We start from the raw sequence: 15,046 nt of genomic DNA on the forward strand, positions 1-15,046 counted from the left end.
AATTTTGATTTGTGCCCTGAACAGCAAAATCTAAGTCATTAATACGTATCAAGAAAAGCAGTGGTCTCCATACTGGCCCCCGGGGAACCCCGCTGTATATTTTCCTCCAGTCTGCAGAGCAACTATTTACCACAATTCTTTGTTTTCTGTCACGCAGTCAACATTATGTTCATGCTGCCACTGTCCTTTTTGTTCCATGGGCCTCAACTTTGTTAACAACCCTACTGTGCAGCACTTTATCAAATGCCTTTTGGAAGTCCATATACACCACATGAACTGCATCACCCTCATAAGTCCTCTCATCACCTCATCAAAACCTGAGAGACAGTCTTGAAAAAGAAAGAGACAAAAAAACTATGGGGACTTTTTAAAAAGACATTCAATAGAATTCAAAAGAAATGTATTCTGCTAAAAACAAACAAGTTAACTACGGTGCACCATTATGAATAAAGAATTAAAGAAAACTTAAAAGTAAAAAAAAAACTTTTAAAATGTCAGGAAGGCAAAGAAAAATTTCAAAATCATATTAGGAGTATGAAAAGACATAATAGAGTGTTCTAAAAACACAAAGAAGTAGGGTATGGGTAGCATATCTGTTACATTGCTGGAGTAATCAAGAGGCCTGGACCAATGATTCGGACGCATGAGTTTAAACTCCGTCACCATTGCTGAATCCCCCACCATCAACACCATGGGATCCACCATTGTCCAGAAACTTAACTGGACCAGCCACATAAATACTGTGGCTGTAAAGATAGCTCAGAATCGGGTATTCTGCGGTGAATGACTCACCTCCTGACTCCACCATCCATGGAGCACAAATCAGGAGCGTGACGGACTCCCCATTTGCCTCAACAAGGAGGCTCCAACAACAATAAGAATTGCTCGACACCATTAGGACAAAACAACCTGCTTGATCAGCATCCATCCACCACCTTAAATATTCAGTCCCTTTACCACCAGCACCCTGTGGCTGCATTGTGTACCATCTTCAAGATGTACTGCAACAAGTCACCAAGGCTTCTCCAGCAGCACCTCCCAAATCCATAACCTCTACCACCTAGAAGAACATGAGCAACAGGCGCTTTGGAACAACACCATCTCAGTTGCCCTTCAAGGTATATACTATCCTTACTTGAAAATATGTCACAAAATGTCTTCATTGTTGTTGACCAAAATCCTAGAACTCCCTACCTAACAGCACTATTGGAGTACCTTCACCGGAAGAGCTGTAGCACTTTAAGAAGCCTGCTCACTAAAATCTTCTCAAGGGCAATTAGCATGGGCATTAAATGTTGGCCTTACCAGCGATATCGTCAATTCACAAGTGAATTAAAAAAAACATATAAATAACAAAATAAGGCCACTGAAGGTGGAGAAAGATAAGCTCACAGGTAGTGACAGAGAAAAGGCAGATATATTGAATAACTTACTAAATTGAATATCTTACTGTAGAAAATAATAAAGACACTTAACTTGAAGATAAGCTTAAGAAGAAGAATAAAATAGTTGGAATAGAAAAGGAGAGAATAATTGACAAACTAGCAAAACTAAAAGTAGAACCCCCTATCCAGATAGTATGCACTCATGCTTTTTCAAGGAAATTAGGAGGGAGATAGCTGCGGCAACAGTTTCTAAATACAAAGTTCCACTGAAGACAGTGTAGTGTCAGAGGACTGGTGGAGAGCTAATGTTGCTCCTTTATACAAAAATGAGAATTAGAAAAATCCTGGGAACAATATACAGTCAGCTTAATATCAGAGTTGGAACGATACTACAATCTGTACTAAGAGAAGTTATAGAAGAGGACCTAGAGAAAATGTAATAAAAAGATGTCAGCATGGATTCTGATGTAAACAGTAGGGGGAAATGTTAGTTATTCAGATTGAGGGAAGGTAGAGTGCAGTATTCCACAAGGATCAGTGTTGGGACCACTGTTATTCATAATTATCATTAATGATTTGGACTTACAAATAAGTAACAAAATATCAAAATTTGCAGATGATAACAAACTTAGGGGTAAAACTAACACTGAGGAAGAATGCAACATAATACAAGAAGACGTTAGAAAATGCCCAATAAAAATAGAACATACTGGAAATGCTCAGCAGACCTGGCAGCATCTGTGAAGAGAGATACAGAGATGATGCTTCAGGTTGCAGCCTTTCGTCATTAAATATACAGACGGGCCAGTAAAGTGGTAAATGAACTTCAACATAGATAAATGAAAGGAAAAGCAGAAACATCACACCTTGTAAAATAGGGAACTGAATGGGGTAGAAGAGCAAAGGGAGATAGGAGTACAGATACAGATCAGCAAAGCAGCTTCACATGTCAGCAAAACAATTTAAAGTGCTGACTAAGCACTGGGATTTATTTCAAGGGGTATGGAATATAAAAATAGTGAAATTATGTTAAATTTACACATGACCCTGATCAGGCTACACTTGGAGCACTGTACACTGTTCTGGTCTCCACATTATAAAAAGAACAGAAAGGTAGTGGACCAAGTGCAAAAATGATGTTCAAGGATAGTACAAGAACAGAGAAATTATAGCTCTTGGGTAAGATTGTGGCTTTTTTCTTTAGAAAAGTGAAGACTTAGATGAGATCTTTAAAATTATGAATGGGTTGGATAGGGTAGATGTGAAGGGTATGTTTCCACTTGTGGGATAATCCAAAACTAGGGGCCATCAGTAACATACTATTGGCCATTAGTACAATGCAGTTACTAATAAATCAATAGGGAAATAAGGAGGTCAGGAAGTGGTTGAGGAAAATAATTTAGCTGCTTTCAAAAGGAAGCCTCTTGAGCACATGAGAGAAAAGGGAATAGAAAGAGATGCTAAAAGGCTGAGATGAGGTAGAAGAAATGGGAGGAGACACTTGTGGGGTATAAACAGCAGCACAGAATAATTAGCTTGTTTCTGTGTTCTATTTTCTTTATAATAATCCCAAACCACTCACCTGTTCAGTTTTGGGCCTGATGAAAACAACTTTTACTTACTAACACAATGTTACACGTCAAAAATCCATCATTTTGAATATTCAGGAAGAGCATAGAACTTAAGATGGTCTTTAAATAGAAGGCAGCACAGCGCACAAGAATGTAGGAATAAATGGAATGGCTATTCATTCAATTAAGCCCATTCCTGCAAGCCAGGTACAATATGTCCTATTATGCATTCTATCCCACCAGTTCAATTTACTGAGAGTAGGTTCCCCCTACCTCAATCTCTAAGGTAATCAAGTAAATCCTTACAACATTTATTGCCACTATTTAACTGATTAGTTACATTCCACAGGTGATATTTCTTTGCCGTCACCATAGAAAAAGTTATTTCAAGAAGTATTTGGTTATCTCCCTATTTATCCCAAGCATGAAAGTTTATGAGAAAGTTGTAAGTTTCACTGGAATTAAATGAATTATGTAATGTGAAGTCCAATACATTGGTAAAACTCTGAGGGATGAAGAAGGTGATTTTATAATTGAAAAAGAAAGAATGATAAAGATGCTTAACAAGGATTTTACCTTTGTACTTGCGGAGAAGAATGAAGAAAAATCTCTAGGTCTTCTGGGGACGATGCAAAAAAAAAAGCAGCCAAGTTATAAATAGAAAATTGTGTTAAAAATGTTATTGGAAATACTTTGAAAAGTCACCAAGTATGGATGGTTTAGAGTTGAGAATACTGAGGAAAGTTAGTGACAATTAATAGAGGTACATTTTTCGCAATTCATTCATGGAATGTGAGAGTTGCTGGAAAGGCCAGTATTTATTGCCCATCACTAATTGTCCTTGAGAAGGTGCTGGTGAGCCACCTTCTTGAACTGCTGCAGTACGTGGTGTACATGCACCCACAGTGCTGTTACAGAGGGAGTCCCAAGATTTTGACTCAATGACAGTGAAAGAATGGCAATATAGTTCCAAGTCAGGATCATATGTGACTTGGAAGGGTAACTTGCCACTGGTGGTGTTGCCCTGCATCTGCTGCTCTTGTCCTTCTAGATGGTAGAGGTCAAAGGTTTGGAAGGTTGCTGTGGAAGGATCACTAAGTTGAATTTTCCAAAATTCTTTGGAAACAGGAATTGCATAAAAAAAGGACTAGAAAGTGCAAATATTACATCTGTTATGATCTCAGTAGGGACCAGTAACGTCTTTAGTTTGTTTTTGAAATTCGAAAACCCAGGTATTAATAAAAGAATTAAGTTGTAAAATTCACTGCTTTAAACAATAGAATTTTACTACACAAAAATTAAAGAAAATCAAAAATCAAACTAATAAGTGTATTCTTTCTTAAATAGTCAGTTTCATTAAAGATATTAAAAGTACAATAAACAGTTACTTATACTCTAAACTTAACTTCTTAACTCAGATTTCCTTCTACAAACATTTGACTTATACCCAAAGATCCCAAATCAGATACTTATCTGAAATTGGAAGATTAACCACTAAAGATTTGTATAAGGGTTGAGATTCCTTAGGCCTTCTGCTTACTTTCAGCAAGGTTTTCCCTTCAAATTTCCTCCAACTGACCCCCAGTTAAACACAAGCATCTCTAGTGACTTAAGCATACCTATCCTGGGTCAGAATATTCCTTAACTCTGAAGTCTTGCACATAGGAACTCTGTCTGTCTGTCTCTCTCTCTCTCTCTCTCTCTCTGTCTCTCTCTCTCTCTGTCTCCGTGTCTCTCTCTCTCCGTGTCTCTCTCTCTCCGTGTCTCTCTCTCTCTCTGTCTCTCTCTCTCTCTGTCTCTCTCTCTCTCTGTCTCTCTCTCTGTGTGTCTCTCTGTCTCTGTCTCTGTCTCTCTCTCTCTCTCTCGGAGCCTTTCAGTTGCCAAGGAATTTAAATCTTTTTAGCCAAATTTCAACTGAACCCTGCTTGAAAATAGATGTTCTCTGCATCCACCTTGTTCTAAACCAAAAACCTGCTTGAAAACAGAACCACACCCCAGGAATCTAATCTCCCCTATAATTAGCTTTATTGACCCTTTTCCTATTCTTTATCTCTCAGGCAGTTTGGTTACATGATCAGTTATGAGAAGCAATTTGCTTTTAACAAGAAATCATCCTCCAGAGAAACCTAGCTCTTAAAGGGACCATCAGCCCAATAAAGACTATAGATTTTTCCCAAAAACACATGGCCATCACAAATTCCTGTTTAAAAAGGGGAAATAGATTGTTCAGCCGATTATAAATCAGTTATTTTCATGTCAGCGGTAGGCAAAGTGCTAAATGGATCATAATAACGGAACATTTGGAAAAGTATGAATTAATTAGAGATAGCTGTTCTCTTGATTCCTCCCTGCTCTGTGAATTGGTCAGTACAATATCTTCATCTCCATCCCATTATCTGGATCCCCTCTGGATGAAAGTCTCTTAGTTGGTGCATAGGGCAGATAAGGTGGATACCAAGGGTAGCGTAACAGAGAAAAAGGAGGCTGTGCACAAAGTGCTAAAGTAGAGGGTATGAGTTAAGCGTTGGTATGTGTTATGACCACAGCCGGTATTAATTGCACAAACCAAATCTCAGAGGGAAACTTGGTTTATGGGCCACACCCTTTTTTTTTGTATTCTGAAACCGAGAAGAAGTGACGCCAATCTCAGCAGTAAAAGATCCAGTAACACTTTTGGGATTTTCAAATATTAAAAGTAAAAGTTTTATTAACAAGAATAAAAGAAAACTTAAGCACACAAAATTCCAGTTACACAATTAAGGTTAGTCTTACAAAACATTCCTCCAAAAAACTCTCTATTTGGCCGAACCCACAAGTAAACACCTTCCAGGCAACGCTCCCTTATATAGAAGCAAAGAAGGATGCTGGAAATTTGAAACAAAAACCAAAATAGCTGGAAAAACTCAGCAGGTCTGACAGCATCTGCGGAGAGGAACACAGTTATCATTTCGAATCCGTATGACTCTTCATCAGAACTAAGGAAATATAGAAATGAGGTGAAATATAAGCTGGTTGAGGGGGGGGGGGGTGAGACAGGTAGAGCTGGATAGAGGGCCAGTGATCGGTGGAGGCAAAGAAGAGATTGCCAAAGATGTCATAAACAAAAGGACAAAGGGGTGTTAACAGTGGTGATATTAGCTAAGGAACTCTCTCCTCCATCCCCACCCCCTTTCCGATCCCCCTTTTTCCAATAATTTATAATTTTTTAAATTTATTTTTCTTTTCCCACCCATTTCCATTATTTTTAAATTTCTTTCCATCCATTGTTTTATCTCCATCTTTTAGCCTATTTTGATCCCTTCCCCCCACCCCACCCCCACTAGAGCTATCTGTCACTTGCTCGTCCTGCTTTCTACCCTTAATGTCACCATTGGCACATTCCTTAGCTAATATCACCACCATCAACACCCCTTTGTCCTTTTGTCTATGACATCTTTGGCAATCTCGTCTTTGGCTCCACCTATCACTGGCCCTCTATCCAGCTCTACCTGTCCAACCCCCCCCTCAACCAGCTTATATTTCACCTCATTTCTATATTTCCTTAGTTCTGATGAAGAGTCATACGGACTCGAAACGTTAACTGTATTCCTCTCTGCAGATGCTGTCGGACCTGGTGAGTTTTTCCAGCTATTTTTGTTTTAGTTTCAACACTCCCTTATAGATGTTTAACTATGGAACCCAATAAGATTACACAAGGCAAAACTGCTTTAGCTTTACTAAAGGCATACCACATAACCTCTATCCTCATCCACTCTGCGGTGGAATCCACTTCAGAACAAAACTGCTTGTTGCAGCCCAACTAGCTTGACTGGATGGCTGGTTCAAACTGTATCCTCTCTCAACCCAGAGCTAACAGCTCTCAGCACAACAGCTCAAACAGCTCCAGCCATCTCTACTTAAGCTTTCCACAGTAACTCTAAAGTATCTTTTTTATTCCCCTTTCATCTCCTATTCCATTGTTCTCACACACTTTGAAACTCAAATCCTTCCAAATATAAATATACTTTATGTCCCTATCTTGTCTTTGTTTTTGGGTCAATAAAATATAATATCCCCACTACTATTTACCTATGGAACACCTGCAAGTTGAAAACATGTTTCTTTGTACCTCTGACTCCCCTTTGATATTCAAACAAGCTCTGAACTTACCTGAAAATGGAAATTTTAGATCTAGCCTATTTACTTGTACCTCAAACTTAACAGCTCTATCCTTTTCATGTTTCAAAGCCCCTAGACAACTTGACTCCTATTAATCTCTGCCCAGCTTAATTAAATCACATACACACACAGACACACACATACATACACACACACACACCCTTCTTTCCAGAATAACACAATATTCCCCAAAAATATTTTTAAACATAACATCCATTCTCAGTGTGCAAGCAACCAGATAGCGCGATAAGACAGAGATAGCCTGGAGTATTATTGAAGCTTTTTACCTTTGAAGTGGTATAGTAGGAACAGGTACTGCACTGAATCCACTCACCTGCAACAGTTCTATGAATCTTATCTCTTTGACTTCCACAGTTGCTTGCTTTCCTTGCTGCCCTGTTCTTCATGCATGTCTGCTTGCTTATATGGAGTCTCCCAACGGGAAGCCGTCCCAGCCATTCTGTGCCAGTTTCTCTTGGAACAATATCAAAAGCAGTTTGTGAAGGCAATCATATAAGGAGAATCTCCCAACTGGCAGCAGACAGCTGATGTAATTGAAATGACCAAGCATTAGAAATACCGTGTAACTTAAGACATTTCAGTTAGAAAGGATCACTTCTCTGGTAGTTCCAGGAGAAAGAGTTATAAATCAAACCAGTGAATGAAGACTTGTTATTCTATTTAAAAAGTGATGGTGATAAACAAACAGGGTCACACAATACCAAAATGAAAAGAGGAAGATTGCAGTACTCTTACCTTGATTCCCTTGGTCAGGTCTTGAGGTATTGATCTGTCATCCTTGAAATCAAAGAGATGGAGCTCTATGCCACTGCCATCAAAAAATATGATATTGGAAAGAAACAAACTAACTGGTATAAATGCCCTCCCGCATCACTACCGAGATCATTTAAAGATCATTATTATCTCCATTATATCTTGTGTGTGAGCGGTCTTAGCCTTTTTCTGATAGCTTCATTTCACATTCACCAGTGAATCTGAGTCATACAGGGATTATTAAAATAGATATTTGGAACTGACTTCAATAGACGTCAGCATTTTTCCTGCAGGAAAAATGTACATGACAGATATGCCCAATGTTGTAACATTACTATACATCTATAATAATTTTGCCTTCAATTTTAATAAGATGTTATTAGTTTTGCTCTTATATGAAAGTCATAATTTCAGTTTTTTAAATTATGTAAAGAAAAACACTAGTGGCTTAACACATACAATATTTATCCAACTACAACAAGTGATGCAGTAAGAAAATTAATAATGTCTTTGCCCCTGAAAAATTATTGGTCAATTCCACCTGATGGATTACATCCAGTTAATATCCGGCATCCATCTTCTGGTTAGCTGCTCTACAAATCTGTAACCCAGCCATGTCTCATGATCCTTAATGATACAGTATATAGCTAACCTCAGGGAGAAGAATTTTTGGTCGTATAGGTGTCAACTTTAGTTCAGTGGTCACACTCTTGGTTCTGAGTCAGAGGTTGCGGCTTCAAGCTCTACTCCAGAGATTTCAGCACATAATCTAAGATGATACTGCAAGTGCAGTATTGTGGAAATGTTGCACTTTCCAATATGTTATGACGCAGCAGATTATGTGTGCCAGGCAGACCAAATCCACAAGGGAAACTTGGTCATGCTATCACAACAGTTTTGCAATTGGTATTTATTTCAAGATGCGTGCATTAAATTCAGAAATAATAAGTCCATGAAGACTTTTAGAGATTTAAAAAAAAATAAATTAAAATATTTATTAACAAAATAAAAGCTGTCAAGTGCATACATAAGACTACAATTACTACTATAATAATTCCTAAAATTCCTAATTAACTTGACTCTCAGTTACACCCCCTTTAAGGCAACGGTCCAAAAATAGATTTTAGATTTTAAACCGATCCAGCAAATTAACACAATACCCTGGACAGTGGAATTTCAAATGGCTTTTCTCCAGCTTCAACAAAGCCCAGTGAATGAAGACTTGTTACTCTATTTAAAAAGTGATGGTGATAAACAAACAGGGTCACACAATACCCTGTTTCAGTAGACAGCAGGCTTATACACAAAGACTGGAGGCCTCATGAAGGCTATTTCATACACCTCTGTTAGATCTCACATGACTTCTCTGGACATATAGCCTCATTCCCTCTTTTTAATATGTAAATTCTATTGTTTCATATGTCTTTGAAACTGTATCTTCCTCGCAATATAACAACTTTCATGTTACTACTATTTATTGTCAGTAACCTTCGGGAAAAATAAACACATTCCTTAGCCTTGCTTATCTGGCTAGTTGTAAACAGACTAAGATCCCTTTAAAATTCAAATCTCCCTTCATTTATCTAGAAATTCAAATTTCCTTCACACCTTACATGCAAGTCAGCATCCATGTTTACTTATTAGCATATCAAGCACCTAGCTTCTTTTTGATGAGTTATAGCTTGCAGTCTACTTGACTCCAAATGTAATTAAATCACACACAGACAGACCTAAATATACTTAACCCCATAAACCTACTTTACAATAAGCCAAAAAGATACTATGAAAATTATTATATTTTCATGACAAATGTTCTATCCTTCGAATAAAGTGGGCATAAAAATTCCATAATACAAAAGCAAAAGAAGTGTGGATGCTGGAAATCTGAGATAAACACAGAAAATGCTGGAAATACACAACAGGTCTGCCAGCGTCTGTGGAGGGAGAAACAGAGTTAACAGGTGGAATCTTGCACTCTTGCTGGTAGTGAGTTTGGAGGCAGGAAGGGCATGTAATTAGGCAGGAGGATGGTGTACCAGAACCCTGCTGCCTTCCTGCCTCCACCGGAATTAAATTCTGGGCAGGAAGGCCCATTGTCGATCTTCCTGCCCTACTGCCTTTTCAGGTCCTTGAGTGGCCAATTAATGACCACTTAAGGGACTCATCTTGCTACCGCTGGTATTAACCAAGTGGCAAGTGAGCCTGTCAGCATGCAACGTGCGGCCTGCTTGTCATCTCTGGTGGGGGGCCTGGGTGGTCCCTCGGTCAAAGGCACTCAGTGCCTGACCGAGGAACTCGATATCAGGAAGTGGGGGGGTGGGGGGGGGGTTTTGCTGAGAGCCACCCCATGCCCTTGTTGCCAAACCTCTACACCCCTCTTCCAATGTCCCCACCCCCCAACACCCCCAACATTACTTTCCTGCGGCCTGGGTTGCTCCATGATCCTGGGACTCAGGTGCATGTCCTTCCGGCAGAAGCCATGGCCTCCGCAGTGGTGCTATTGAGCACAAGAGCTGCTGACCTCTGATTGGCAGGCAGCACTTGGCAGGTGAGACTTCTGTCCATGGGGTCTTGATTCCAGGGGAAGGCCCACTGGTGTCCTCGACACTGCTTGATTGGCTTGTGATTCGACGGGCATTCCTGAAAAGAGGTAGTATGTGTCTCACTATTTAAGAAAGGAGGGAGAGAGAAAATGGGAATCTTCAGGCCTGTTGGCCTGACATCAGTCACAGTGAAATTGATAGAATCTATTATAAAGGATGTGTCAACTGGACACTTAGAAAATAATGGTATGATTGGACTGAGTCAACATAGATTTATGAAAGGGAAATAATGTTTGACAAATCTGTTGGAGCTTTTGAGGATGCAACTAGAACAATAGATAAGGGGGAACCATAGTGGAAGTGGTGCATTTGGATTTTCAGAAGGTTATCGATAAGGCCCCACACAAGAGGTTAGTAAACAAAATTAGAGCACATAGGATTGGAGGTAATATATAGGCATGGATTTAGAATTGATTAAGATACAGAAAATAGAGAGCAGGAATAAGCCGGTCATTCTCAGGTTGGCAAGCTGTGATGAGCAAGGATCTGTGCTTGGGCTCAGTTATTCACAATCTATACCGATCATTTGGATGTGGGGACCAAATGTAATATTTCCAAGTTTACTGATGACACAAAGCTAGGTGGGAATATGAGTTGTGAGTAGGATACAAAGAGGCTTCAAGGGAATTTAGATAGGCTAAGTGAGTGGGCAAGAACATGGCAGATGTAATATAATGTGGCAAAATGTGTAGTTATCCACTTTGGTATGAAAATCAAAATGCAGCATAAGTGGTGAGAGAATGGGAAGTGTTGATGCCCAAAGGGACTTTGCGTCCTTGTTCATGAATCACTGAAAGTTAACATGCAGGTGCAGCAAGCAATTAGGAAGGCAAATGGTATGTTGGCCTTTATTGCTAGAGGATTTGAGTGCAGGAGCAAAGATGTCTTGCTGTAGTTGTACAGAGCCTTGGTGAGACCGCACCTGGAGTATTGTGTGCAGTTTTGGTCTCCTTACCTAAGGAAGGATATACTTGCCATAGAGAGGGTACAAAAAGATTCACCAGACTGATCCCTGGGATGACAGGATTGTCCTATCAGGAGAGATTGAAGAGATTGAGACTGTATTCTTTAGAGTTTAGAAGAATGAGTGGTGATCTCATTGAAACATACAAAATTCTTACAGGGCCACAGGATACATACAGGAAGGATGTCTCCCCTGGCTGGGGTAAGGGTGGAGGAGGTCTAGAATCCAGGGGAACAGTCTCAGAAAAAGAGGTAGGCCATTTGGGGCTGAGATAAGGAGAAATTTCTTTATTCAGAGGATGGTGAATCTTTGGAATTCTCTACACCAGAGGGCTGTGGAGGTTCCGTCATTGAGTAGTTCCAGCCAACCTATATTCCCCAACCAACATTTATAAAACTGATGATCTCGTCATTTATTTCATGCAGTTTGTGGGACTTTACTATAGGCACCTTGGCTGCCGGGTTTCCGTGCAACAGTATCTATATTTAATAAGTACTTTATTGGCTGCGAAAAGCTTGGATATCCTAAGCCCGTGAAAAGTGCTATATACTTGGTTCTTTAATATTTTGCTGTAACAGGGAATTCATCTTCACAGCTGAGGAAGAAGTTAATGCATATATATATAGACCGAAACGCCGCTGCATCAATTACTATTCTGTACTTAAAACACTTCATTGTACAGATCTGTGTAGAGACTCAAGCAGATCTAATTTATTAGAACTTTTTTGTATAGTTACCGGAAAATTTTGGACATTTGCAATGAGGCGAATGGAGAACCTGCATATTCCGGAAATGTCCTTAAGGTGTCGCTCCGATTCTTCAAGTTGAACACTAGTTGCATAAGCAGCATTTCTACTGTAAATAAAAGGAAATAACGGTTTTCCAAACGTAAGAAGGCACGTGGCACATTTTGATAGTTGATGAAATCATAATATATGTATAATGCTCTGTAATTAAAGAGGGGAAATGACATTATACTAGACGAGAGGAAAACGTTTGGTTATAAATCACGATGAATATTAAAAACGTCTTTGAACGTATACACGATTTACCAACTCTACTGCATCTGTCTTTTTGCGAATAACAAGTAGATAGGGCATCCACAAAAACAATTTTATACAGAGATGGCTGGCCTTCTGAAAAGATCTCTCTCTTCTCTTCAGGTACATTGCCCTAAGAGGGCGTTAGCTACCATGGACTTCCATGTGTTGGGCCACGGTCATGCTTGGGATAGTGTTACAGTGGTTTGCCATTTCCTTCTGCAGGTTCTGGCTGACCAGGAAACTCTTCTAAAAAAAAAGATAACTGTCTATTTAATAGTTTGATTGCAAACATGTTTTCCCCTCTAATTATTATATATTTGAAAATCTCGGCTCGCTGCACATCATAACTTTCATTTAATGATTTTTATTGCTGCAGGGAGTTGCTGGTTACTTATTGAATAAGAGGTTATGGTGGTAGAGGTTATGCTAAAAGAAAACTAAGTTAATGTTATTTATTTCACAAAAGATTATGATTTCATGCATCAATTAAAATTTTACACAATGCCCTGTTCATGTAATTTGTTCAAGTGTAATGCCTTTCTGTGCAACATTGAAATCAATATGAAAGTAATATAATTTCCAGTCTCTTCTGCCACAAGCTATTATTGTTACTATTGGTCATGACCAATTATTATGGACCCGACACAGTCCTAGCCTTTTATATTGATTATAATTCCATACTATATTCCAACACATGAAAACTAAAATAGGTGTTATTCTGACAATTTTATAGATTTACAATACAGAAAAGCCCTGTTAAACTGCAATACTCAATCCATTGGATTGACTCTGGTTCAACATAAATCTTTTTTCTGCTAAATTCAATAATGGAATTTTCAATCTTAAAACTATGTCATTTACATGTCACCAACTTTTAATGGCCTTTATTGATTACTTACAATTTTCATGTTGTCTTTCTTATTGCCTTGCACTCACAATCCTCTGCATAGTTCAGTTCCATTTAATATTGGTTTTAAATAGTTCTCTGCATTAGAAACATAAAAAAGCTATGTCTAAATCGAAGTGATTTCAAATTTATTGTGGAAATGAACCAACAACCGACACTTGAAAGAGAAAATTAAGGCTAATGTTTCCATTGTGTCCCTTCATCGCAATACTGAGTTCTGCTGAAGGGTTGCAACCTGAAAGTTAACCTGTTTTTCAGTTAGATGCTAATTCGGGTATTTACCAAAGATTTTCCCTTTTGCCTCTTGAAGTTAGCCTTCTTTCCAATGAGAGGTTAAGTTGGTGCTATTTCCAAGAGGAGCAGGAGAGTTATCTCTGGTGTTATGGGCAATATTTATGCCTCACTCAACACCACAAAAACAGCATCTGGTCAGTATCATATTGCTGTTTGTGGGAGCTTACTGTGCACAAATTAACTACTGTGTTTCCAGTTGGCAGCAGTGGGGACTGTCCCTCAGTTCCAGGGTGACACCTACTCAGGGTCGTGAGTTTCTGCCCTGGGTCTTCAAGTGACTGAATAGGCTGATTCTCAACCCACAGATCGTTTGGCACATGGGGCAGGACGTCCCATCCAGACATGGTGTCCAGACCATTGAGGTTGATTTTGCAGGAACTTTACCTGAATGCTTGTGGAGCTGGCTTCAAGAAGGATCCTTGCGTTTGTTCAGTGCAGCTCAGCCATGACCAACATGCCACAATCAGCAGTGCTTATGTCCTGACCTTTGACTCCGATGAAGATGTTAAAGAAGAAGAAAAGATCATCCTCTGGGAGACTCTGATGTCTTGAGTGGAATCATTGGGAAAAATGGGATGGGAAAAGCTAATGCAAATAGCTCCTCCTGCTCAGAAAGTATGCTCAGCATAGCCTCCTTATAACAAACACCCTTTTTTACTAGAAGAACAAATACGAAACCACATGGAGGCATCCTAGATCAAAGCATTGAAACCTCCTGGATTACCTCATTGTTCAGGTCAAAGATCTAAGTAACGTCTGTATCACTTGATCCATGCGGGTGACTGATGTCTGCTGGACAAACCATAGACTGTTTTTCCTACAATATAACAGTGACCACACTTCAAGAGCACTTCACTGGCTGTAAAGCACTTTCGGAGGTCCTGTGTTAATGAAAGGTGCTATATAAATTCAAGTTATTATCTTAAGGAGGAGATGGTGGTGTAGTGGTACTGTCACTGGACTGGATATCCAGAGGCTCAGGCTAATGCTCTGGGGACCTGGGTTCAAATTTCACAATGATGAATGGAATTTAATTCAATTAATTAAAAAAATCTGGAGTTGAAAGCTAGTCTCAGTAATGGTGACCATGAAGCCATCATTGATTGTTGCAAAAGCCCATCTGGTTCATTAATGTCTTTCAGGGAGGGAAATCTGCCATCCTTGCCTGGTCTGGCCTACATGTGACTCCAGATCCACAGCAATGTGGTTGACTCTTAACTGTTGTCAAGAGCAATTTGTGATGGGGGGGGGGGGGGGCAGCAACAGGGGGTTGTAGTGGGGGGTGGCGTCAGGGGAAGGGTCAGTACTATAGTTATCCAAGAGTTAGAAGTGGTTTTAATGCTTCTA

General features: G+C 39.4%; 2 protein-coding genes across 2 annotated transcripts in view; one reads left to right on the top strand and one right to left on the bottom strand.

Moving 5' to 3' along the window:
* The window catches only part of psmd2 (proteasome 26S subunit ubiquitin receptor, non-ATPase 2), a 61,356-nt gene extending 53,768 nt beyond the window's left edge, over positions 1–7,588 (bottom strand). Inside the window, exon 1 of the mRNA XM_078563941.1 lies at positions 7,449–7,588. The gene's annotated coding sequence lies outside the window, so the exon portion shown is untranslated. The remainder of the gene's footprint in view (positions 1–7,448) is intronic.
* Positions 1–15,046, top strand: part of ece2b (endothelin converting enzyme 2b) — a 281,119-nt gene that overhangs the window by 83,944 nt on the left and 182,129 nt on the right. The gene's annotated exons all lie outside the window — the stretch shown is intronic.

This window comes from Cetorhinus maximus, chromosome 19 (genome assembly GCF_964194155.1).
Source record: "Cetorhinus maximus chromosome 19, sCetMax3.hap1.1, whole genome shotgun sequence".
Lineage (NCBI taxonomy): Eukaryota > Metazoa > Chordata > Chondrichthyes > Lamniformes > Cetorhinidae > Cetorhinus > Cetorhinus maximus.